This window comes from Zalophus californianus, chromosome 16, assembly GCF_009762305.2.
Source record: "Zalophus californianus isolate mZalCal1 chromosome 16, mZalCal1.pri.v2, whole genome shotgun sequence".
NCBI lineage: Eukaryota > Metazoa > Chordata > Mammalia > Carnivora > Otariidae > Zalophus > Zalophus californianus.
This window is the reverse complement of record NC_045610.1, coordinates 55,977,867-55,985,411: the sequence shown is the minus strand read 5'-3', so window position 1 is coordinate 55,985,411 and position 7,545 is coordinate 55,977,867. Positions and strand designations below refer to the sequence as shown.

Genomic DNA, 7,545 nt, shown 5'->3' with positions numbered 1-7,545 from the left:
GGTGAGCTACGGAGGAAACAAATGGGGGTTGGTGATTGAGACAACAGGGTGACCCCTAGGAAGGGTGATCAGGGATGACTTTCTGAGGGAGTGGCATCCAAGGTGAACTCTAAAGAGTAAGAAGGAATAAGCAGTGAGAAGAGGTGGACAAAGGATCCAAGGGGAGGGGCAAGCGGCTTATGATAAATGTTTACTTCAAGAGCGAATGAGTGATTGAGTGAATGAATAAAGACTGAATTGGTTGCAGACATTGGCCCTGGGGAAGGATGGGCACTGTGGCTGGAGCACGGGGCACATTGAGGTGGGGGAGCAAGATAGAAATGCAGAACCCATAATTGGCTGGTCCCACTCAGGCCATGTAAGCCAAGCAAGGAGAGTGGGTTTCATCTGAAGAGCAGGGGACAAAAGGGTGTACGGGCTACTCCTGATTTTGTTGAAGTACTCTCTTGCTGAAGAGTGGAACAGAGGGAGGACAAGGCCTGAGGGGACTGGGAAGAAGAGGGATGTCACCCTTGCACTAAGAGGAGAGAGGAGGGTTGTAACGTCAGGAGGAAGAGGAGATATGGGCAGATGCACAGTACCAGAGGAAGCATTAGTGGGGAATGACAGAGAGAGGAATCCCGGGTGACAGGGTCTAGTTGCAATAACTCTGGGAATATTGTTCCCTTTGATCTGGATAAGATCGTGTGGAGGAGGAACAGATCTGGGGAGAGAGTGTTTAGGGGAAAATTGATAGACCTGGTTGTGCGTGACAAAGTTGAGGACCTGGCTTTACCCAGGCAAGATGTCAGGCCCTGCACCTTAGCCTGCCTCCCTACCATTTCCAGCATAAACTCACCCCAAACCCATCATGTCATGAGAACACGCCACTCTGAGTTAGGACAACCTCCCCACCTCCTGGCAAGGACCATCCCCCAACTCTGAACCTTGAAGTGGTCCCCGGTCACCACTGTGAACCCAAAAGGGCCACCAGCAGCTAGTGTTCTGGCAGACCACCCTCTTGTTACACAACGGTCCCTCGTGCCACTGGATGGAGAGGAGCAGCCCAGTCTCAGCTTCACATTTCCCCATCGTCCCATCAGCTCCTTCAATCTCTGGACCCTCTTGTCCATTGCCAGTACTCTGCCCTGGGAGTCACAGTAGAGTGGACTTTGCAAAGAAGGGTCAAATGTGAGGTGCTCACGGGGTTCGTGACGGCTGCTCCATGTCCATGTCTTGAGAACAGAGAAACACACAGGAGGGAAGCGCAGCCTGGGGGATTTGTACCCTGGTTAGGAATCCAGAACCCTAATGGGACCTTTGAAGGCATCTGAGTTCACAGTGCCAAATTGTGTGGCCAGAGGAGAGCAGGGGTCCCATGGGGACTGTGGGTGCTTGGAGCTGCAGCCTAGGGGTTCCTAACATCCCTGCAGGCACCACCGATGCCTGAGAAGATGGGCTACTGGGGCTCCACCCCGGACATGGTCCCTCCTGACCACAAGGAAGTGACATGTCATGGCGGTGAGGAAGCTCCACTGAGGAGGAAATGTTCCAGTGCGGCTCCATTGTGTGGGGCGAGTGTGGACAGAGAGAGGAGCAGATGTTGTCTGCTTAAGAGGATGGCAATCCCAATCCAGTCCTTGACCAGGAGCTGTCCTGTCATCAGGATTGAGAGGAGCCCGGGGCACCCGACCCAGGACTCTGTCTCAGCCTGTGGTGCTCCCCTCCCCTAGCTTCTGGCACCTCGACCAGCTTGAGTCAACGTGGAAGAAGATTGTGAGACCAACACAGGTTGACGAGAAAGCAAAGAGGCCTCAAAAAGCAGAAGTGGGTCATGGAGATTGGACCATCTGGGAGGTGGCTTGAAATCAGGGACCTGGCATTGCTGTGGGTGACCTCTGTGCTGGAGACATGACCCCGAGGGATGGGAGGCCTTGGCTGCCTGTAGCTCTGCTCCTTCTGCAGGTCCCAGGTGAGCAGGGCTGAGCCTGGGCAGGGAAGTGTGCCCTGAGTGGGAAGGAAGGAGACAGGGGAGACAGGGGAGGGACACAGGAGTCTTTCTTCTTTGGAAAGTCCACTCTACTGTGACTCTCGGGGCAGAGTACTGACAATGGACAAGTGACATGTCACTTCCTTGTGGTCAGAGTGTGTGTGGGGGGCGGCCCATGGGGAGGGAAGCAGGACCTGGGAGGGAGGAGGGAGAGCAGAGAACATTCTACGATCGGCCAGCACTGCCCCAGCAGTGACCAGGAGCATTTAGAGCATGAAGCGGGTGAGTTCAATCCACTATAGTGGACAGAGCAACTCTGAGGAGAGGGGCGCCTGTGACCACCATTACTGTAGGGTCACAGTCAGAAAGGAGATCTTGGTGCATGACAGACACACACACACACACACATTGAGCACCCTCTCCTTGTGCCACTTTGTGGGTAGGGAGCTACCTCTTCCCCCTCTAGTCTCAGGAAACGTCTGTCTCCTGCCAAGGCCTCCTCCAGTCCCTGAGATCCTTTTGGGGTATCCAGGGCCACCATGACCCCAGATCCCCTTGACCCAGGCTCATCTGGTGAGGGACCACACTCGGTTGTGTTTTCCAGGCTGTTGGTGTCTGAGTGGCCCCACCTCCGTGACGGGCACCGTGGGCGGATCTCTGAGCGTGCAGTGTCAGTATGAGGAGAAATTCAGAGAGATGGTCAAATACTGGTGCAAAAGCCCATGTGTGTGGAGTACTGTAAAGACCAAAGAGGCAGACATAGAAGAGAGTAACGGCCGTGTGTCCATCAGGGACCATCCCGCCAACCTCACCTTCACAGTGACCTTGGAGAACCTCACAGAAGGTGATGCAGGAACATACTGTGTGGAATCGTTACATCATGGCTCCCAGGATATTTCCTCGACCCCACCTTCCTCGTTGTGGTGTCTGTGACCCCAGGTGAGCTGTGAAACCCCCTCCCCCAGCGCCAGCACCAGGGCTGCCTGAGACTGGGGCTGATCACCCTGACCCCAGCACGAAAGCGGTGGGTTGTGGGATAGAAGAGTGGAATGAAAATGGGGTGGGTGACACAGGGGATGTGCATGTATGTGTGTGTGTGTGTGTGTGTGTGTGTGTGTTGTGTCTATGCATATGTCTGTGTGTCTATGTGTGTGTGTATTTGTGTGTGCAAGCATTGTGTTGTCTGCACACTCACACAAGCCCATGCACACCTCTGGCTGTCCTAGGCACTTCCATGTGCCCCACCCTGACACACTCTCACGCATAAAGCTCTACCAGGGTGGGCAGTGGGGATGGGCCTGAGTCTGGGATCAGCTGCCTTCCTGTCCTGACAAGGGTCCTGTCCATGCTGAAGGGGACCCGAGTCTCTTCCTGGACTGCTCTCTGTCCTCCCAATGGGGAATGGAACTCCTAGGGCATTTGCTCTTCTCCCTTACTGGCTGCCCATGACCTCGGGCTCTAACAGGACATCAGTGTGGCATGGATGTTTCCTGAGGCACCAGCCTCAACGCTGTGATCCTGGGGGTCTGCGGCAGCCTGAACTGGGCCCCAGGAAGGAGCCCCAGACCCTGATGTGGGGTTTCTGTGAGCATTTGGGGACCTCCCTGCCCCCGCGGCTTGACCCTCCCCATCCCCCTCTGGCCTCTTGTCCCCACAGGGGTTTTCTGAGCTCCCCTCAGACAAAGGAGAAGAAGGATGAGAAAAATGAGTTCTCAGGTCTTATGGCCCCAAATATACTTCCTTGTGCTGCAAAGAATTCTTTACTAGAACCCTGTTTTTGTTTCCTAAGAACCATATGGAGATCATCCATCTAAGTGGGTAGATTTTTATCCTGTGTTCTTATTCTGATGGTGTCCCTGGTTCCTCCGAGGTCCTTCTTGTAGGTCTTCGTTTCACTCACATGGGACATTTCCCTCCCAGGCCCTTTGTGAGATCCTATTTAACAGTGAGGGGCTGAGCATCCTCGGACACCACCAGCGGGGTGAGGGAAAGCCAGTTGTCCAGTTGGCTTCAGGACAGGCCACATTCTATGGGGTCCCCCGGATGTGTGTCTGTCTCTCTAGATCTTTCTTTCTGTCTATCTTTCTGTCCTGTGGCACCCCAGGTTCACGGGTCTGGCTGACAGTTTGGGGCCTGAGTGCATTGAGTGCCAGGGTCCCACCATTCAGTGTAGACTCCGCTGAGTGCCCTGTTGCATGATTCTCACTCCAGACATCAGCCCCGCCTAAGGACCCTGCCTGCCCCACCCCCAGCTCTGGATCAATCTCTACAGAGTAAGGCTCACCCCATCCTCTGCCAGGGTAAACAAGGTGCGGGGTGGCTGAGCCCGGAGCCCTTGCTCTTTCCACACACTCTCACGTGCCCCGGTGAGCAGGACGACTCTGCCTCTGAAATCGCCCACCTGGGCAGGGTGCACCTGGAGAAGGGGCCAGGGGAGGGCCTGAGTGCCAGTCAGACTGGGTGTGGCTGTGGGGGGATGTGGAGCCAGGACATCTGTCCAGATGGCCTGAATGACCAGGATCAGGTGATTCAGAGTCAGACAGCTGACAGAGAGTGGGAGAGCCCGGGGGAGGAAGCAGGCCTGACACAGGCTTCTCCCTCAATCCTCACTGCAGGCCCCAGCCAGGACCCCAGGTCTTCACAGGACCCTGCCAGCCTCCACGTGGAGCACCACGACTCTGCAGGAGTCCCCCAGTTCCGGTCAACATCCTGGGTAAGGGGCTAGCAGCTGGAGAACTTTGACACCTGGGTGATTTCTAGGCAGCACAGAGGGCTGAGGAACGTGGGCGTGACTGTCTTGGCCTAGGTCCCTCACTTATTTACCAACTCCACACCAAATTGTGGAAGTCCTACCAAGTGCCAGGTGCTCTTCTAGGGATACAGCCCTGGGCCACCTAGACACAATCCTGCTCTGACAATAGTTGGGAAATTCACACAATGAAGAAGTTAACACATTCATCAATAGAAGTAATGCCAGTTCATGATGAATGCTTGAAGGCAATAGTACACATGGGTCGGGGAGAGCATGTGTGGGAGAGTTTCAGGGTGGTGCGATTGCTATTTAATACACAATGATCAGGGAGGCCTGGCTGGTGAGAGGACATTTCCTGGAGACCTGTAGGATTTGGGGAGCCATCACTCAGGTATCTACAGAAATCGGGATCCAGAGACAGGGAAAAGCAAGTGCAAGTGTTTTGCAACAGAGGCCCTCAGGACCCAGCCCAGGTCAGCCAGGTGCTCTGGGGGCCCCTGGGCTCTCTTTTCCGCTCCCCCTTTACCCCAGGCCCTCGCCAGGGAGTCATCCCGTTGAAGACCAGGCCTCTAAGGGAGAGGAGAGGTGAGTGGGGTCATTCATTCCCTCCATCATGAACTATTGAATTTCAAGGCCAAGGTTTTGGAGGCACCGCACAGGTGCCAGATCCTCCCTGGGACTAAAGCACACATTTCTGATCCCTCATGGGAAACACTATTCGTGGGGAGCAGACATCAGACAAAAAAACCCAGCACTGATTTCTGGTCCTGAGACAGGACCATCCCAATGGGGATGGTTTACGTAGAACCCTTTTCCTGGCCCACGTCCTGCCTGCTCCCTGGGGTCTCCCTCCTGTCACTCCAATAGCCAGGCCCTCTCCATGTCCACATCCTGTCTCAAGAGCAATTGTTAGGCTAAAGGTCACAGGCGTGTCTGTTGTGTGGGGCTGCCCCACCCATGGGACCTCCTGGGACTGATCTGTGTATGGACTGTTGTAGCCTCAGGACATGGGCACAGGGACAGAAGGAAAGTGGAGGGTACCAGGGCATCTCCCTGAGGATGTGGCTCACTGCCTGTCACCGTGTCCCCCAGAGGTCCCTGCTCAGCAGGTTCTACTTCCGGCTCCTGGTCTTCCTGGAGGTGCCCCTGCTCCTGAGCATGCTCAGTGCTGTCCTCTGAGTGAACAGGTCTCAGAGGGGCTCTGGGGGGAGGTGTCATCATCTTGAATCCAGTAACACCAATTGCCCACTGATGACCCGTCCAGGAACACAACCCATCTGATGGTTAGGAATGGCCTTTTGACCAATACATCCAGCTATTTTCCGTATTTCTTTCCGAATATTCAGTAACCTTTTTGTAACTTTCTCTGCAGTGTATCATAGACACAAAGAATGTTCCCAATAAATGCTTACTCCTTAAACCTTGAATACTCTTCAACCCTTGGGTGCCCACCTCATAGCTTAAATAAGAAACATCGTTAATATTTTGAAGTCCCAAGCTCCCCTCTGAGAAATCCAACTATGAATTTTACATTCATGTTCTCCTTGTTTACTTCATGGGTTTGCCATATATATGCATATACATTTTCAAACTATAAACATATTTTTTAGCAGTCCCGAAGTTTACTTTTATTATTTTTTTCCAGCTTTATTTAGATATAACTGACATATAATATTTTGTGAGCTGAACATTTAGGGCATGTTGATTTGATGCACATATATTGTGAACTGATTACTACTGTGTGGTTAGCTAACATCGCCAGGAAGCCACATCACTACCATTTCTTTTTTGTGGTGAGAACATCTAATATCTACTCTCTTAGCAACTTTCAAGTGTATAATAGAATATTATTATCTGTAGTCACCATGCTATGCATTAGGTGTCCAGAATGTATTCATCTTATAATCGGAAGTTTGTATCATTTGGCCAATCTAATTAAAACATGGGCAGAGAGGGGTGCCTGGGTCGCTCAGTTGGTTAAGGGTCCAACTCATGATTTTCTCATCCAACACGAGCTCAAGTCCCATGTCAGGCTCCACATCAAGCTCCACACTGACCTCATGGAGCCTGCTTAGGTTCTCTCCGTCTCCCTCTTCCCCTTCCCCTCCACTCCTGCTCTCTCACTCTCTCTCTCTCTTAAAAAAAAAATGGGCAGAGGAACTGAGTAGACATTTTTCCAAAGAAGACATATAAATGGACAATAGGTACGTAAAAAGGTGCTCAACATCACTCATTGTCAAGGAAAGGTGAATCAAAACCACCATGAGACATCACCTCATACCTGTCAGAATGGCTATCACCAAAACGACAAGAGAGAGTAAGCATTGGTGAGAATGTGGAGGAATGGAAACCCGTGTGAAGGAGTTGGTGAGTGGGTGCTCAGTAAGCATTTGCAAGTAGAAGAACAGGGCACAGACCTGTACCTCAGCAATTACCCTTCAGAGCTTGAGCTGGCAAGGCTGCATGGGGATACCAGCAGGGACGCCCTGCCCCATCTGTGCAAAACAAGGGGGCTCCAACCCCTTTGCACATCCCACACTCCCACGAGCCCTTCCGCTCCGAGCTCTCCCTTGATTGTCTTTGGCCCGCTTTGTGTGTCCTTTGCCACTTGCTATCAGCAAGACAGGGAGCTCAACTGTTTTCTTGACTTTGACACAAGGTTATTCACACAAGGGTGGTGCACATGGGGCAAACTTTCCCAAAGGATTGACATAAAGGAGAGAGGTTACAATCTCAGAGTCAGGGAAAGGAAAAATTGAGATTCAAACAGCCTTATGCTTTTAAAACCCACTGGCCCTGTTCCTGAGTCTTGCTCCCAGCTGAC

General features: G+C 52.6%; 1 pseudogene; it reads left to right on the top strand.

Annotated features, from left to right (window-relative positions):
* Positions 1-1,554: 1,554 nt before the first annotated feature.
* LOC118356391 lies at positions 1,555-6,825 on the top strand (annotated as a pseudogene).
* Positions 6,826-7,545: the final 720 nt, after the last annotated feature.